We start from the raw sequence: 17336 nt of genomic DNA, 5'->3' as shown, positions 1-17336 counted from the left end.
GCAGTCTTGCATAAGCCTGTATTGCAAACAGTCTACCCAGTTCATTGACAAAAACTACAATAAAGATTTTTTGTATATAGCACTATATCCCCATACTAATTTGGTGCTAACCTAATTTGGATTGATGCCAGATAATTGTCGCATTATTATTATTTTTTAATCTGGTATAAACTGTTACAGTAGGATGTAAAAGTCCCTGCTAGTACTACAAGTTTCCAGAACCTAAGTGCTATTAAAGGGACACTGAACACAAATTTTTTCTTTCATTATTCAGATAGAGTATGCAAATTTAAGCAACTTTCTAATTTACTTCTATTATCAATTTTTCTTTGTTCTCTTGCTTTCTTTATTTGAAAAAGAAGGCATCTAAGCTATTTTTTTGGTTCAGGACCATGGAAAGCACTTGTTTATCGGTGGGTGAATTTATCCACCAATCAGCAAGAACAACACAGTGTGTTCATCAAAAATGGGCCGGCATCTAAACTTGCATTCTTGCATTTTAAATAAAGATACAAAGAGAAGAAAATTTGATAATAGGAGTAAATTAGAAAGTTACTTAAAAATGCATGCTCTATCTGAATCACGAAAGAAAAAAATTGGGTTCAGTGTCCCTTTAACCCTCTATACTCCATACTGCCAACTGTTAAAATCCATAACCACCAGGCCCTAACCACTATCAAGCCTTTTTGCCGTCAGACCCTAACTGCTATTAAGCTTCTAGCTGCAAGACCCTAACCTTTATTAACCCCTAAACCACTAGGCCCCCTAAATTCTGTATCCCCCTCCCTAAGTGACACCCACCATTCCAAGTGACCCACCTTTTCCCTTTCTGGAACAAGGTCCTCTTCTGCCTGTCCCTTGCTGCAAACTGACATTTTTATTCATCTTTATATAGTGGTAGTCCTGCCCTTCAGCCAAGATAGTTAGTCCTTTTTTGTGTGGCGTGCGTACATAAAGATGTTTTAGTTTGAATTTTTTAATAAAGAATTTTTTAGCTTTAAAATCAGCATATTCCACCTTTCACATCCAAACAAAAATTGTATCAATTTATAATGGCTGCACAAAAATACATCCATTATACTGTAGATAACACGTGAGCAATATTAGCACTCCATAATGTAAGTATTTTGTACTAATCAAGGGCAGAAAATATAACAGTGCTATAGAGTACAGGACAGGGGCATAACTAGACCTCTCTGGGCCCAAGGGCAAAATCTGTGGCAGTGCCTCCTCATTTCCACAGAGCCACTAAGATATATATATATACACACACACACACAACTTCTCCCTGTCTCTCTGTCTCCCTGGGTGTAACTTTTCTCCCTGTCTCCAATCTATTAATTTACTAACTCAGCTATCTGCTGAAGCCCTATACTTTTAAAGCCAGCTAGGGTAGAGCATTTGCTGGGGTCTGAACATTTGCAGAGCATTCCATCTCTCTAAGCTCCCATCTTTAAGTCGCAGCACTAAGAATTATACAAGAATTGAACAAGATTTAAAGATTATTTGAGGCAAGCTAAATATTTTCATTTAAAAAACAATCGTTTGCACTTAATATTCTTCTATGTTTTCAGGGCTGCTTTTCCTTTAAACAGTCTCATGCCTATTCCACAGGCATGTTCACATGCTCATACCTTACCCTTCTCCACATGCAGTTTATATAGGCCCCTCTCTCCTTTCCTCTCCTTACCATAGCTCTCATGAACTACTTTCTATTTTAAAATCTATGTCACTAAACTGCACCACCTCACAGAAATTCCTCCACTGCTATAAATCTCATTCTCACCTACTCTTACTTTCCATCTTGCTGCTATTAGCATCAGACGACATCTCTCCAAATCCTGGGCCCACTCTCATTCTCACCATTACCCAATCACGCACTCCTTATAAAAACTTTAATAAAAGCAACACACATAACCTCATTTCTATTCCATGCATCCCATACGCACACACTCCTTTCACTAGTGCATTATGGAACTCTCGCTCTGTCTGCAACAGCCTTACAACCATTCATGACCTGTTTATATTAAATGCTTTCACCCTTTTAGCAATTACCGAAACCTGGCTATCTTCTTCCGACACTGTTTCCACTGCTGCTCTCACACATGGTGGTCTTCACTTTAGCCATACCCCTAAGGCAGGTGGCGGCGGTGTTGGGATCCTGCTCTCCCCCTCCTGCACTTATCAGTACCTACCTCCAATTCCATCCCTCTCCTTCTCCTCCTTTAAAGTCCACTGCATTCGTCTGTTCTCCCCCCTCTCCCTAAAAGTGGCAGTCATCTATCGACCTCCCAATTCCTTGACGACTTTGCCGCCTGGCTTCCTCACTTTCTCTCTACAAATATACCAACCCTAATTCTTGGGGACTTCAACATTCCCATTGACAACCCTTCTGCCCCTGCTGCCTCTAAACTTTTTTCACTCACATCCTCCTTCGGTCTCTCACAATCCACCCTATTCCCTACTCACCATGATGGACACTCCATCGACCTGGTATTTTCCTACCTCTGTTCTATATCTGACCTCACCTGTTAACCTTTTCCCATTTCAGACCATCACCTGGTCACCTATAATACAGCTAAACCCACTCAAGATTCAAGATCTTCCCCCTCACACTTCCACTATAACCTGCCCTGATCTCGCTACAGCCCACTATAACAAAACTCTCTCCTCTGCACTAGACACACTTGCCCCTCCCCGACTGCACAAAATATCACAGCGTCAGTTGCATCCCTGGCACTCTCAGAAAACACGCTATTTGCAAAAAACTCACTCTGAACCTGATTTCCTACACTATAAGTTTATATCTACTCTTTCCTCAAACCCTAAACGACTCTTCTCCACCCCCCCCCCTTTCTGTCTTTAGTGCTCAAGACCTGGCAGACAACTTTTTAAAAAAAACATGTACTGAAGCAACATCCCAACACCAATCTGCAATATTCTAACAACAGGCCCAGTTACTCCCTCTGCTACCCACTGCATTTTCCATCCAGCCATCCTTACTAACTTCCTCACACCTCACTACCTGCCCGCTCGACCCTATCCCTTCCCATTTAATACCCTCCCTGTCTTCCACCCTAACTCCTGCTCTTACTCACATCTTCAAACTATCTCTCTCTACCGGCTCATTCCCATCTTCTTTCAAACATGCAAAAGTCACTCCCATACTCAAAAAACCCACCCTCCACCCTAATTCTCCTGAAAGCTACCACTCCATATCACTGCTTCCTCTAACATTGAAACTCCTTGAAAAGGAGGCCTAACCTACTTCCTGTCCACCAACTCCTTGATTGACCCCCTGCAATCTGGATTCCGCCCCAAACACTCAACTGAGACTGCCCTTACCAAGGTTACTAACAATCTTCTCTCTGCTAAAAACATTGGCCACTACTCTATACTCATCTTACTTGACCTCTCAGCTGCCTTTGACACATTTTACCACCCCCTCCTCCTACAGACCCTTAGCTCTTTTGGCCTCTGTGACACTGCTCTTTCCTGGATTCACTCCTATTTTTCTCACAGGTCTTTTTCGGTGTCATTTGCCGGAGACTCTTCCTCTCCAATGTCTCTGTCTGTTGAAGTAACTCAAGGATCTGTTCTGGGTCCTCTACTCTTCTCCATTTATACTTTTTTCACTGGATAAACTTATCAACAGTTATGGCTTCAAATATCACCTTTATGCTGATGACACCCAGATCTACCTTTCCACCCCTGCTCTCTCTCCCTCTGTCCTTTCTCATGTCAGCGACTGCTTATCTGGTATTTCTTCCTGGATGGCCTCTCACCACCTAAAGATTAACATGTCTAAGACTGAGCTCCTTCTTATCCCCCCCCCCCCCCCCAAGCTCTACGCCGACTTCTGACTTCTCTATCCCTGTTGACGGCATAACCATTTCCCCATCGCCCCAAGCCCGCTGCCTCAGAGTTACACTTGACTCAAATCTATCCTTCGTCCCCCACATCCAATCGCTTTCTACATCCTGCCGCAACCATCCATGCAATATTTCCAAGATTCGACTTTTTCTGAGCGCTAACACCACAAAGCAAATAATCTACTCCCTTGTTATTTCCCGACTTGACTACTGCAATAACCTACTTACTGGCCTTCCTCTCTCCCGCCTCTCCCCCCTTCAATCTATCCTAAATGCCTCTGCCAGGCTAATCCACCTTTCCCATCACTCTGTATCTGCTGTACCTCTCTACGAGTCCCTTTATTGGCTTCCCATTCACAGCAGAATTAAAATAAAAATTCTCACCCTTACATACAAAGCTCTCATGAACTCTGCTCCCCACTTCCTATCCTCTCTAATCAACAAGTATACTCCAGCCCGCCCAATAAGATCCAACAATGACCTGCTCCTTGCATCCATGACTATCACCTCCTCTCATGCTAGACTGCAGGACTTCTGTCGTGCAGCACCTACCCTCTGGAACACTCTCCCTCGTGCTGTCAGGCTTTGCACTAATCTTTCTTCCTTTAAATGCTCCCTGAAGACTATTCTGTTCAGGGAAGCCTACCACCCAACTCAATAATAAATTAATTTCACTTACCTAGCATTTCCCTCATCTAACTCTACATTAGCATCTTTCCCAATCTTGCAGTCCTCACCTCCTGTTTCTCATCCTCCTACCCTTCTAGATTGTAAGTTCCCATGGGAATAGGGCCCTCAATTCCTTCTGTATGTGTTTGTAAATGTTGTACTGTCTCTTACAAGTTTTATATTATTGTTTTATTAAAATAAATTGTATCCATGAACAGCGCTGCGGAATATGTTGGCGCTTCATAAATAAAGTATAATATAATAATAATACAAAAAAGTCACATACACCTGCAACTTAGTATAACCAATGAAAGAAGAAACCAGTGTTAGATTGGAAATAAACACATTCAGAACATTAACAAATATTAAAATATTAAAGGGACAGAAAAGTCAAAATGAAACTTTTATTTAGTTCTCTTGTTAAAGAGTAATCCTAGATGAGCTGAGGAGCATACGTGTGTTTTTAGCCATCTAGCAGCAGTGTTTACAGCAGTGTTATACATAGTTGCAAAGACTGCTGTCCAGTGGCGTATTTAGGTTTATTGCTGCCCTAGGCACTCAAAATTCTCATATTTATCAACAGTACAATGCTCTTCGCGTCATACTCGACGCACGTGAGTTTGACAGTTTATTTGATAATTAAGGACGTAGAATGGAGATTTGCATCAGCGAGCATATTTAACACAGCGAATGTGGTCAGGTTGACACATTGATAAATTGACCCCCAATAGCTTTACGGCCTGACGATAAAGCTCTCTGGTCTGGTGAGATTATCTAAGAAATCTTGTCAGTACTATGAGATCCCTCAAACAATTTTATAAAGTCTAATTTTACCTTGAGAGCTGTTTATCCATCTATACGGGGGTCTGGGTGTGAAGGAGAGACACCTTCATTACAATATAAGGTCTAAAATAATTATTTAAAGATTCTGCATACATTATCTGCCAGTGGTTTATTTGTAATATACAGAATGTATTTGTACGTAGACAGAATGTTTTCCATAGTGGCACTTTGCAATTCTCTTGCACTACATTTACATAACAATAGCAAGAACCAATCTCTGTCTAGCAAGTTGTACTTTCTACTTAAAGGGACATAAACCCCATTTTTTTGTTTTATTATTCAGATAGAACATACAATTTTAAACAACTTTCCAATTTATGTCTATTATCAAATTTTCTTAGTTTGCTTGTTATCCTTTATTGAAAAACAGGGCAATAATTTCAGGAGTGTGCACGTGTGCACAGTATTATTTGGCAGCAGTTCTGTAACAACGTTATACATTAGCAAGCACACTAGATGGCAGCACAATTTCCTGTCATGTAGGGTTCCAGACATGTGCATGCAACCTATCTAGATATCTCTTCAACAAAGAATAACAAGAAAACAAAGCAAAATTGATCATAGAAGTAAAATGGAAACTTTTTTAAAAAATCTATTCTCTATCTGAATCATGAAAGAAACATTTTTGGTTTTATGTCCCTTTAAAAATCCTCAAGGACACAAATCAAAACCACGTGCAAGCTGAAAATGTAACTGGTCACTGGGATTGTTTATGTGTACAGATTAAGCACATAACAAAATGTTAGAGTTATTCTCGGGTGTGTTGGCAGTTTATATAACACGATAATTGTGTCAATAAAGATTATGCGTTACGTAACAGCCATACCTTTTCCCATAAACAGTAAAAGCCAAAGTTTCTGTTGGAATTCTGACAACTGCTTTCGCTTTCAGGTTTATGCCGCAACATTTTATTGAGGAACTGATTTGCTAGAATTGATTCCCATGCAGAGGTGTTGTGTATATTAGTTAGGTATGATAGTCCTATATCAAATATAGGCAAATAAATTGTAAATGTTATTTATCTGTGTAAAAAGAGACATGTACTTAATTAAAAAAAGTTACAAGTTAGAGACGTAGCAAATTACACAACATTAGCTACCAGTATCGAGAGCATTCTACCGTAGCGAATCATCAGCTATCGCAGATCACTTGCTACAATGGTGTAAAGTACACGGTAGCAAGAGCTATGGTAGAGTAGCCAAAGGTTGTGGCTGTCTATACTTTTAATAGGACTTACGAATGCATTAAAGCTAAATCATACGACGCTTAATACAAATTTATAAGCTGTTGCTGCGTCTCTTTTTTGTCTATGGGTGGATTAAAAATTTGTAAATTCAGACTAGCGGAATGTTTGTGTCAGTAATCTATATAAGATTGAAGTGTTTTTTTTGTATTTTTTAATAAACGTTATAACTTATGTTTATTAATCTTTCCATTGATAGATATGTCAAGACACCATTAAATATTATGAAAAACAAAATTTACTTTAATAGTACACAATAATGGAGTTGGTAGTAATAAAAAATATACTGATTGTTTTAAAATAATACACTATATGAATATTAATCTTTGCAATGTACTTTTTTTTAAAATAAATATCTGTATGATATGTGCATACATATGGCTAAATTACGAGTTTTTGTCGGTAATGGTGTGCGGTGCTAACAAGCCTTTTTTTCTCACCGCTCACTTAAGACAACGCTGGTATTACGAGTTTTCTGCAAGCCGGCGTTAGCCTCAGAAAAGTGAGCATTGAGCAAAATTTAGCTCAACATCTCAGCTCAATACCAGCGTTGCTTAAGTCAGCGGTAAGCTGGTTGAACGTGCTCGTGCACGATTTCCCCATAGGAAACAATGGGGCAGTTTCAGCTGAAAAAAAACCTAACACCTGCAAAAAAGCAGCGTTCAGCTCCTAACGCAGCCCCATTGTTTCCTATGGGGAAATACTTTTTATGTCTACACCTAACACCCTAACATGAACCCAGAGTTTAAACACCCCTAATCTTACACTTATTAACCCCTAATCTGCCGCCACTGACATCGTCGCCACCTACATTATATTATTAACCCCTAATCTGTCGCTCCGGACACCGCCGCCACCTACATTATACTTATGAACCCCTCTTCTGATGCCCCGAACATCGCCGAACCCTACATTTTATTTATTAACCCCTAATCTGCCCCCCCCCAACATCGCCGCCACTAGAATAAATTTATTAACCCCTAAACCTATGTCTAACTTTAACACCCCCCTAACTTAAATATAATTTAAATATATCTAAATAAATTTACTATAATTAACTAAATTATTCCAATTTAAAACTAAATTCTTACCTATAAAATAAGCCCTAAGATAGATACAATATAACTAATAGTTACATTGTAGCCATTTTAGGATTTATATTTATTTTACAGGCAACTTTGTATTTATTTTAATTAGGTAGAATAGTTATGAAATAGTTATTAACTATTAAATAGCTACCTAGTTAAAATAAGTACAAATTTACCTGTAAAATAAATCCTAACCTAAATTACAATTACACCTAACACTACACTATCATTACATTAATTACATAAACTAACTACAATTAAAATAAACTAAAGTACAAAAAACAGCAAACACTAAATTACAGAAAATAAAAAAATAATTACAATTTTTTTAAGCTAATTACACCTACCCTAATCCCCCTAATAAAATAAAAAAGCCCCCCAAAATAATAAAATTCCCTACCCTATACTAAATTACAAATAGCCCTTAAAAGGGCCTTTTGCTGGGCATTGCCCCAAAGTAATCAGCTCTTTTACCTGTAAAAAAAAATACAATACCCCCCCAACATTAAAACCCACCACCCACACACCCAACCTACTCTAAAACCCACCCAATCCCCCTTAAAAAAACCTAACACTAACCCCTTGAAGATCTCCCTACCTTGAGCCGTCTTCACCCAGCCGGCACAAGTGGACCTCCAGAGGGGCAGAAGTCTTCATCCGATCCGGCCAGAAGAGGACATCCAGACAGGCAGAAGTCTTCATCCAGGCGGCATCTTCTATCTTCTTCCATCCGGAGTGGAGCGGGTCCATCTTGAAGACATCCGATGCAGAGCATCCTCTTCCATCCGATGGCGACTGAAGAATGAAGGTTCCTTTAAGTGACGTCATCCTATCAGCCAATCGGAATTAAGGTAGGAAAAATCCTATTGGCTGATGCAATCAGCTTATAGAATTGAGCTTGCATTCTGATGGCTGATTGGAACAGCCAATAGAATTCAAGCTCAATCCTATTGGCTGATTGGATCAGCCAATAGGATTGAACTTCAATTCTATTGGCTGATTAAATCAGCCAATAGGATTTTTCCTACCTTAATTCCGATTGGCTGATAGGATTCTATCAGCCAATCAGAATTGAAGGGACGCCATCTTGGAGGACGTCACTTAAAGGAACTTTTAATACCAGCGGGCGTTAAAAAGCAGCGTTGGGACCTCTCAACGCTGCTTTTTAAGGCTAACGCAAGACTCGTAATCTTGGCGATAATTTGTTAATTTAATTTATATAATAAGATGTTATTGCAAGTGTAACTGTTTTTTTTTATAAATAGAAATACATTAATTATTTCTTGTAACTTACAAAAAAAAATCAATGGAAGGGAAAATCAATCTTATTTAAAACTGTTACAGCTACTTTGCTCCTGTAGTTACCCCACTCCGACTCTAACACAGGTAGTAAAAATGGTGTGAAAACAGACTTGTAGCTATTGCAGCGGCTGCAAAATATGTGACTGAAGCTCCATGAAATTACAAATCCCTACAACTTTGTATTATGAAATAAGAGTTCGCTACCTATGACCACATGGACGTAGTGAATGCAAGGGATTTTACCTATGAGTGTTGCGAAATGCGTAAGTGAAGACTGAATCATTACTTAACAAAGCAAATGCTTTTTCTTCTAGCGAACCCATTTTTACTAACGTTGTGCAATCTCACCCTTAATTGTCATGTTGAAAGCGCATTCCACTTTGGCAGTCATAGGGTTAAGAAAGTTTCTGATGATTATATAATGATTAAAGTTAAAATATAACATTAATGATACATGTTGTGTACGTTTGAAATAAAAAAACCTCTCTTGTATTATCAAATTGACCTCTTTGATATTTGTATACATCTATCATAGTTAGAGAGCATTTCAGCCAGTAACATTTATAGCTACGTTAAAGGGATACTAAACCCAATTTCTTTCTTTCATGATTCAGATAGAGCATGCAATTTTAAGCAACTTTCTCATTTACTCCTATTATAAATTTTTCTTTGTTCTCTTGGTATTTTTATTTAAATCCCTGATGAAGTGCAGTAATGGGCAGGAAACGCGTCAGATGTATGCAACTTTGGTGATGTACTGTTTGCTACTACTTTTGTGCAATAAACTATGAACTGTAAAGTGAAAAAGAAAATAACATAAACACTGTAATAAGATACATCACAAAATATAATTGCCAGTGGGATAATCTGTATTCCATTCTAAAGAAAAACAGGCACTATCTATCAATATATGATGAAATTAGACAGGTAGTTGGAGCTAATCCATCTTTAAATGCAAGAAGAGCAAACAGTTTAGAAGACTCCTTGGTTAAAAGTAACTATGTCAAAACACAAAAAAATGAAAACTGGCTAACCTCACATAGAGCAGTGGGAAACTTCCCCTATGGAAAATGTGTCTACTGTCCCTTTATGAAAAAAACTAAAATATTTGGAATAGGTGAAAGGAATATCAATTTAAAACACTTTGTAAATTGTGAGAGTTTTGGTGTTGTTTATTTATTATCTTGTTCCTGCCCTAGATTCTATGTAGGGAAAACTAAAAGACAAATAAAAGATAGAATAAGAGACCATCGAGATGACATTCTATTCAAAAGGGACAACGGTGTAGCGAGACATTTTCTTGAGCACCATGCAGGGAATCCAGAAAGTCTTAAAATTATAGGTAAAGATTGGGGCATTACATCAGGAAGAAGAGGTGACCAAGACAAATGCCTCCTCCAAAAAGAGGCAAGGTGGATGTTTACCCTAAAAACTCTATCCCCAAGAGGTTTAAACAAAAAGATAGAGTTTGCCAGCTTTCTGTGAAAGAAAATAAATAACCTCTATTTAGGGAACTCCCTATACTTATTACTATATGAGCAAACATGATAGTCTCTCTTTTCCCGATATTCTTTCTGTTTTCTCTGTAATATTTGTGATTTCTCTTTAAAATGTATAAACTATAAAAATATCACGGGTGCGATCCGATATAGATCGTAGTTTGCGGCGCAAGCGAGGGAACCCGCGTCGCCCGCAGTTTCAGCTCGCAACTCGAGCTATCCCATATACTGCGCCGTCAGATGCTAACGTGCCGTAAGTCTGACAAACCAGCGATGTCCAGAAATCTGCGCAAGTACAAATTTCTGGCGTCGCCAGTGACTTGCGGCACGTTAGAAACTGCCGGCGCCTACAAAACATGACTAAAGTCTAAATCACCCGCACTGTCTAACACGCCTCCCTAACATAGCCCGACACGTCTAACCCTCTATCCGCTATCCCCCCTCTCTATCCTAACAATAAAATATGTATTAACCCCTAAACCGCCGCTCCCAAACCCCGCCGCAACCTAATAAAGTTATTAACCCCTAAACCGCCGCCAGCTATATTAAATCTATAACCCCCTAAAGTGAGCCCCTAACACCGCCGCCATCTACCTTACCTACCCCCTAGAGTGAGCCCCTACCCCGCCGCTATCTATTTTAAAATTATTAACCCCTAATCTAATCCCCCTACCCCGCCGCCATCTATATTAAATTATTTAACCCCTAAAATACTAAACTATCCCTACCACTAAACCTAAGTCTAACCCTACAAATAGCCCTGAAAAGGGCTTTTTGCGTGGCATTGCCCCAAAGTAACAGCTCTTTTGCCAGCCCTTAAAAGGGCTTTTGGCGGGGCTTTGTCACAAAGTAAACTGCTCTTTTGCCTACAATCTACATCCCCCTACACCGCGGCCATCTATAATAAATGTATTAACCCCTAATCTAATCCCCCTACACCGCCGCCAGCTATATTAACTATATTAACCCTAATCATATTAGGGTTAATATAGTTATTATATTATATATATTAACTATATTAACCCTAATTATATTAGGGTTAATATAGTTACTATAGTATTTATATAAACTATATTAACTCTATCTAACTCTAACATCCTAACTAAACTCTTATTAAATAAATCTAATTCGTATTATAAACAAAAATATTCCTATTTAAATTTAAATACTTACCTATAAAATAAACCCTAAGATAGCTACAATGTAATTAATAATTACATTATAGCTATGTTAGGGTTTATATTTATTTTACAGGTAAATTGTTAATTATTTTAACTAGGTATAATAGCTATTAAATAGTTATTAACTATTTAATAGCTACCTAGTTAAAATAATTACCCAATTACCTGTAAAATAAATCCTAACCTAAGTTACAAATACACCTACACTATCAATAAATTAAATAAACTACAAATATCTATCTAAAAATACAATTAAATAAACTAAACTAAATTAAAAAACAAACAAACACTAAATTACAAAAAATAAAAAAAGATTACAAGATTTTTAAGCTAATTACACCTATTCTAAGCCCCCTAATAAAATAATAAACCCCCAAAATAAAAAAAATTCCCTACCCTATTCTAATTTAAAAAAAGTTCAAAGCTCTTTTACCTTACCAGCCCTTAAGGGGCCTTTTGTGGGGGCATGCCCCAAAGAAAACTGCTCTTTTGCCTGCAAAAAAAAACACAATACCACCCCCCAACATTACAATCCACCACCCACATACCCCTAATCTAACCCAAACCCCCCTTAAATAAACCTAACACTACCCCCCCTGAAGATCTCCCTACCTTGTATTCACCCCGCCGGGAAGAACTCCTCATCCGATCCGGGCGATGTGTTCCAGCCATCGGCAGTGAAGTCTTCTTCCATCCGGGCGATGTCTTGAAGCAAGCGGCAGAGAGTCTTCTTCCATCGGCGATATCTTCAAGCAAATCGGCATTTTCAATCTTCTTTGTTCGATCCTCCGCCGCGGAGCATCCATCTGGCACGACGACTTCCTGACGAATGAGGTTCCTTTAAATGACGTCATCCAAGATGGCGTCCGTCGAATTCCAATTGGCTGATAGGATTCTATCAGCCAATCGGAATTAAGGTAGAAAAATCTGATTGGCTGATTGAATCAGCCAATCAGATTCAAGTTCAATCCGATTGGCTGATTGGTTCAGCCAATCGGATTGAACTTGAATCTGATTGGCTGATTCAATCAGCCAATCAGATTTTTCTACCTTAATTCCGATTGGCTGATAGAATCCTATCAGCCAATCGGAATTCGACGGACGCCATCTTGGATGACGTCATTTAAAGGAACCTCATTCGTCGGGAAGTCGTCGTGCCGGATGGATGCTCCGCGGCGGAGGAGCGAACAAAGAAGATTGAAGATGCCGATTTGCTTGAAGACATCGCCGATGGAAGAAGAATCTCTGCCGCTTGCTTCAAGACATCGCCCGGATGGAAGAAGACTTCACTGCCGATGGCTGGAACACATCGCCCGGATCGGATGAGGAGTTCTTCCCGGCGGGGTGAATACAAGGTAGGGAGATCTTCAGGGGGGTAGTGTTAGGTTTTTTTAAGGGGGGTTTGGGTTAGATTAGGGGTATGTGGGTGGTGGGTTGTAATGTTGGGGGGTGGTATTGTGTTTTTTTTTGCAGGCAAAAGAGCAGTTTTCTTTGGGGTATGCCCCCACAAAAGGCCCTTTTAAGTGCTGGTAAGGTAAAAGAGCCTTGAACTTTTTTTAAATTAGAATAGGGTAGGGAATTTCTTTTATTTTGGGGGTTTATTATTTTATTAGGGGGCTTAAAGCTTAAAAATCTTGTAATCTTTTTTTTATTTTTTGTAATTTAGTGTTTGTTTTTTTTTGTAATTTAGTTTAGTTTATTTAATTGTATTTTTAGATAGATATTTGTAGTTTATTTAATTTATTGATAGTGTAGGTGTATTTGTAACTTAGGTTAGGATTTATTTTACAGGTAATTGGGTAATTATTTTAACTAGGTAGCTATTAAATAGGTAATAACTATTTAATAGCTATTATACCTAGTTAAAATAATTAACAATTTACCTGTAAAATAAATATAAACCCTAACATAGCTATAATGTAATTATTAATTACATTGTAGCTATCTTAGGGTTTATTTTATAGGTAAGTATTTAGATTTAAATAGGAATATTTTAGTTTATAATATGAATTAGATTTATTTAATAAGAATTTAGTTAGGGGTGTTAGGGTTAGATAGAGTTAATATAGTTTATATAAATACTATAGTAACTATATTAACTATATTAACCCTCATATAATTAGGGTTAATATAGTTAATATATATAATGTAATAACTATATTAACTATAATATACTTAGGGTTAATATAGATAATATAGCTGGCGGCGGGGTAGGTAGATTAAATTAGGGGTTAATAATTTTAATATAGATGGCGGCGGTGTAAGGGGTTCACATTAGGGGATAGATCAGTTAGATGGTGGTGGTTTTAGGGGCTCACAGTAGGGGGTTAGTTTATGTAGATGGCGGCGGTTTAGGGGTTAAATAGTTTATTATGGATTGCGGCGGGGGATCACGGTTGACAGGGAGATAGACATTGCGCATGCGTTAGGTGTTAGGTTTATTTTAGCAGCCAGTTTAGGGAGTTACGGGGCTCCAATAGTCAGCGTAAGGCTTCTTACGGCTGCTTTTTGTGGCAAGGTGAAAATGGAGTAAGATTTCTCCATTTTCGCCACGTAAGTCCTTACGCTGTATATTGGATACCAAACTGCGCGGGTTTGGTATATCTGCCTATGGCCCAAAAAACTACGGGCGACGGCCGAAATATACGCGCGTAACTTCTAGGTTACGCCGTATATAGGATACCAAACCCGCGCAATTATTGGCGTCGCCAGCTTTTGCGGGCGACGATTTTTATCGGATCGACCCCCACATATGCCTGAGTTAAATGCATTAACCAAAAATCACTAATAAGAGAGATCTTAATAAAGAATCTCTGAAAGATCTCTCCAATAAGACATGTAAATAGGTCTAACAGATATATTCTATCTCTGTCAATATATTTTTCATTTACAGTATATTACTGCTTGTCTACTCTGTGTATAACTACAATAATTTTTTAAATGATAACTAACAATAAGGGCCATTGCTCCTGATCATACATGTTAAAACTATGTATATATTTGATAGGGTACCGATACATTGGAAATACATATGAAAGATATTTTGTATAAATATGACTGCAGGTATCCCCCTAAGAAAACTTTGTATCAAATTAGGGGCGGAGCTTGCAAAATAAAAGAGACTCTCTTTGACGAATCAGTAGCCCTGACGAAGCCCAATATTCACGCAATGTACTATGGGTGAAACACGCTTAGGCAACTTCTGACAATCATCACTTCATACTAAGCTCTCCTATCCTGCAAGCAGTGGTGTGCGTAAGTTCCAACACCTGATATCACCAGCAAAGCCTTGAGTGCGGCTCTGTGCTGCGGCGTCTGTACACTGTAAAGCAGGTGTGACCAAAAAGAAGCTAGCAGCACCCCTGAGGTCTAAGTGAGAGACCAGCTCTAGCTTTTTGTATACCGAACCAGAGACGTAGAAGGGACGAAGATGGTACTGGCGACTAAAGAGAACCCCAATAAGAGGTCAGGAAGGCAACGGAGGTTGTGCTATTTCCATAATCGATCCAAAGGGGCGTGGGTAAGACTAGACCATGTGCGTCTGAGCATTCTAAGTATAGCCGAACAACAAAGGTAAATCTGCTTCACTTCACTACATGCTGGGAAGAGAGGTATACACTCACTACAGACACTTTGCAGGACATTCATTCTTCTTTACTTGCACACACGTAAGCCTTGCTTGTGAGATGAATTATATCTATGACTACATTTATAAGTACGGACTGATCGCTTGTCACCTAATAGCTTTTTGCATTAACAACTAACACTGCAGTGTGCTTTCTTAAGTGATTCTAACATGCATGAACTTTTAACAGCTGCTTGACAACTATATCTTGAATTTAGGTCCGGCAAGCCATAGCAAGGACTTTTGTACTGGCAGTTTCTTGAAACTGTAATCGCAATATTTTTTAGGAACTAGTATGATGTGTATATGTATTTTAAAGTAAAGATGTGTTTTTTTGTTTAAGTGTTTTGTATTCTATGTGCACAAAGAAAAAGTTGAAACCAGGAGGCCTATTTATCAAGCCGTCAACTGTGCTGCATTCGACGGCACCAATATGCTCGTCTAACATCGCGACAGCGGACCTGAATACACTCTCCTTATTTATTAAAAAAGCTGTCAAAAAGTTGCGCACCAAGTACGGGGTGATGAGCAGCGGACTGTTGTTAACTAGCAGTCATCTATCTCGCTGCTTGTCGGCTTTTTCCCAGCTTTATTTATATCCTGTCACTAAACACTGCCACTATACTAAAATGTTTAACCCCTATCCCGCCGCTCCTGGAACCCGCCGCAACTAAATAAAGTTATTAACCCCTATCCCGCTGCTCCCCGAGCCCACTGCAACTAAATAAAGTTATTAACCCCTAAACTGCCACTCCAGGAGCCCTCCGCAACTAAATAAATGTATTAACCCCTAAACTCCTGGCCTCCCACATCACTACCACTTACTATACCTATTAACCCCTAAACCGCCAGCCCCCCACATCGCCATAAACTAAATTAAACTATTAACCCCTTAACCTAACAACCCGCTAACTTTACATTAAATATTAACTCATGTTATAATAAATTTTATCTTACCTTTAGAATTAAATTAAACTATATTAAACTACTAATTAACCTACCCTAACTATTAAACTATATTAAACTATTAATTAACCTACCCTAACTACTATACTAAAAATACATTAAACTATATTAAACTATTCATTAACCTACCCTAACTATTATACTACAATTACATTAAACTGTATTACATATTTAAACACCTAACTCTACTCAAATTATTTAAATCTACAATAAAGAATTACTAAGTTACAAAAAACTAACAACTAAGTTACAAAAAATAAAAAACACTAAATTACAAAAAATAAGAAACAAATTATCAAAAATAAAAAAGAATTACACCTAATCTAATAGCCCTATCAAAATAAAAAAGCCCCCCAAAATAAAAATAAAAACGTAGCCTACAATAAACTACCAATGGCCCTTAAAAGGGCCTTTTGCGGGGCATTGCCCCAAAGAAATCAGCTCTTTTACCTGTAAATAAAAATACAAATACCCCCAACAGTAAAACCCACCACCCACACAACCAAACCCCCCAAATAAAAACTTATCTAAAAAACCTAAGCTCCCCATTGCCCTGAAAAGGGCATTTGGATGGTCATTGCCCTTAAAATGGCCTTTAGCTCTTTTTCCGCCCAAACCCTAAGCTAAAAATAAAACCCACCCAATAAACCCTTAAAAAAACCTAACACTAACCCCCGAAGATCCACTTACAGTTTTTGAAGACCCGCCATCCATCCTCAACGAAGCGGCAGAAGTCCTCAGCGAAGCAAGTAGAACTATTCTTCCAAGTGGGCCGAAGTCTTCATCCAACTAGGCAGAATTCTTCATCCAGACGGCATCTTCTATCTTCATCCATCTGGCGCGGAGCGGCTCCATCTTCAAGACATCCGGCGCGGAGCATCCTCTTCTTCCGACGTCTTCTTTACAATGAGGTTTACCTTTAAATTACGTCATCCAAGATGGCGTCCCTTACATTCTGATTGGCTGATAGAATTCTATCAGCAAATAGGAATTAAGGTTGAAAAAATCTTATTGGCTGTTGCAATCAGCCAATAGGATTGATCTTTCA

Source organism: Bombina bombina, chromosome 6 (genome assembly GCF_027579735.1).
Source record: "Bombina bombina isolate aBomBom1 chromosome 6, aBomBom1.pri, whole genome shotgun sequence".
NCBI classification, from domain to species: domain Eukaryota; kingdom Metazoa; phylum Chordata; class Amphibia; order Anura; family Bombinatoridae; genus Bombina; species Bombina bombina.
Note: the sequence above shows the minus strand (reverse complement) of the source record.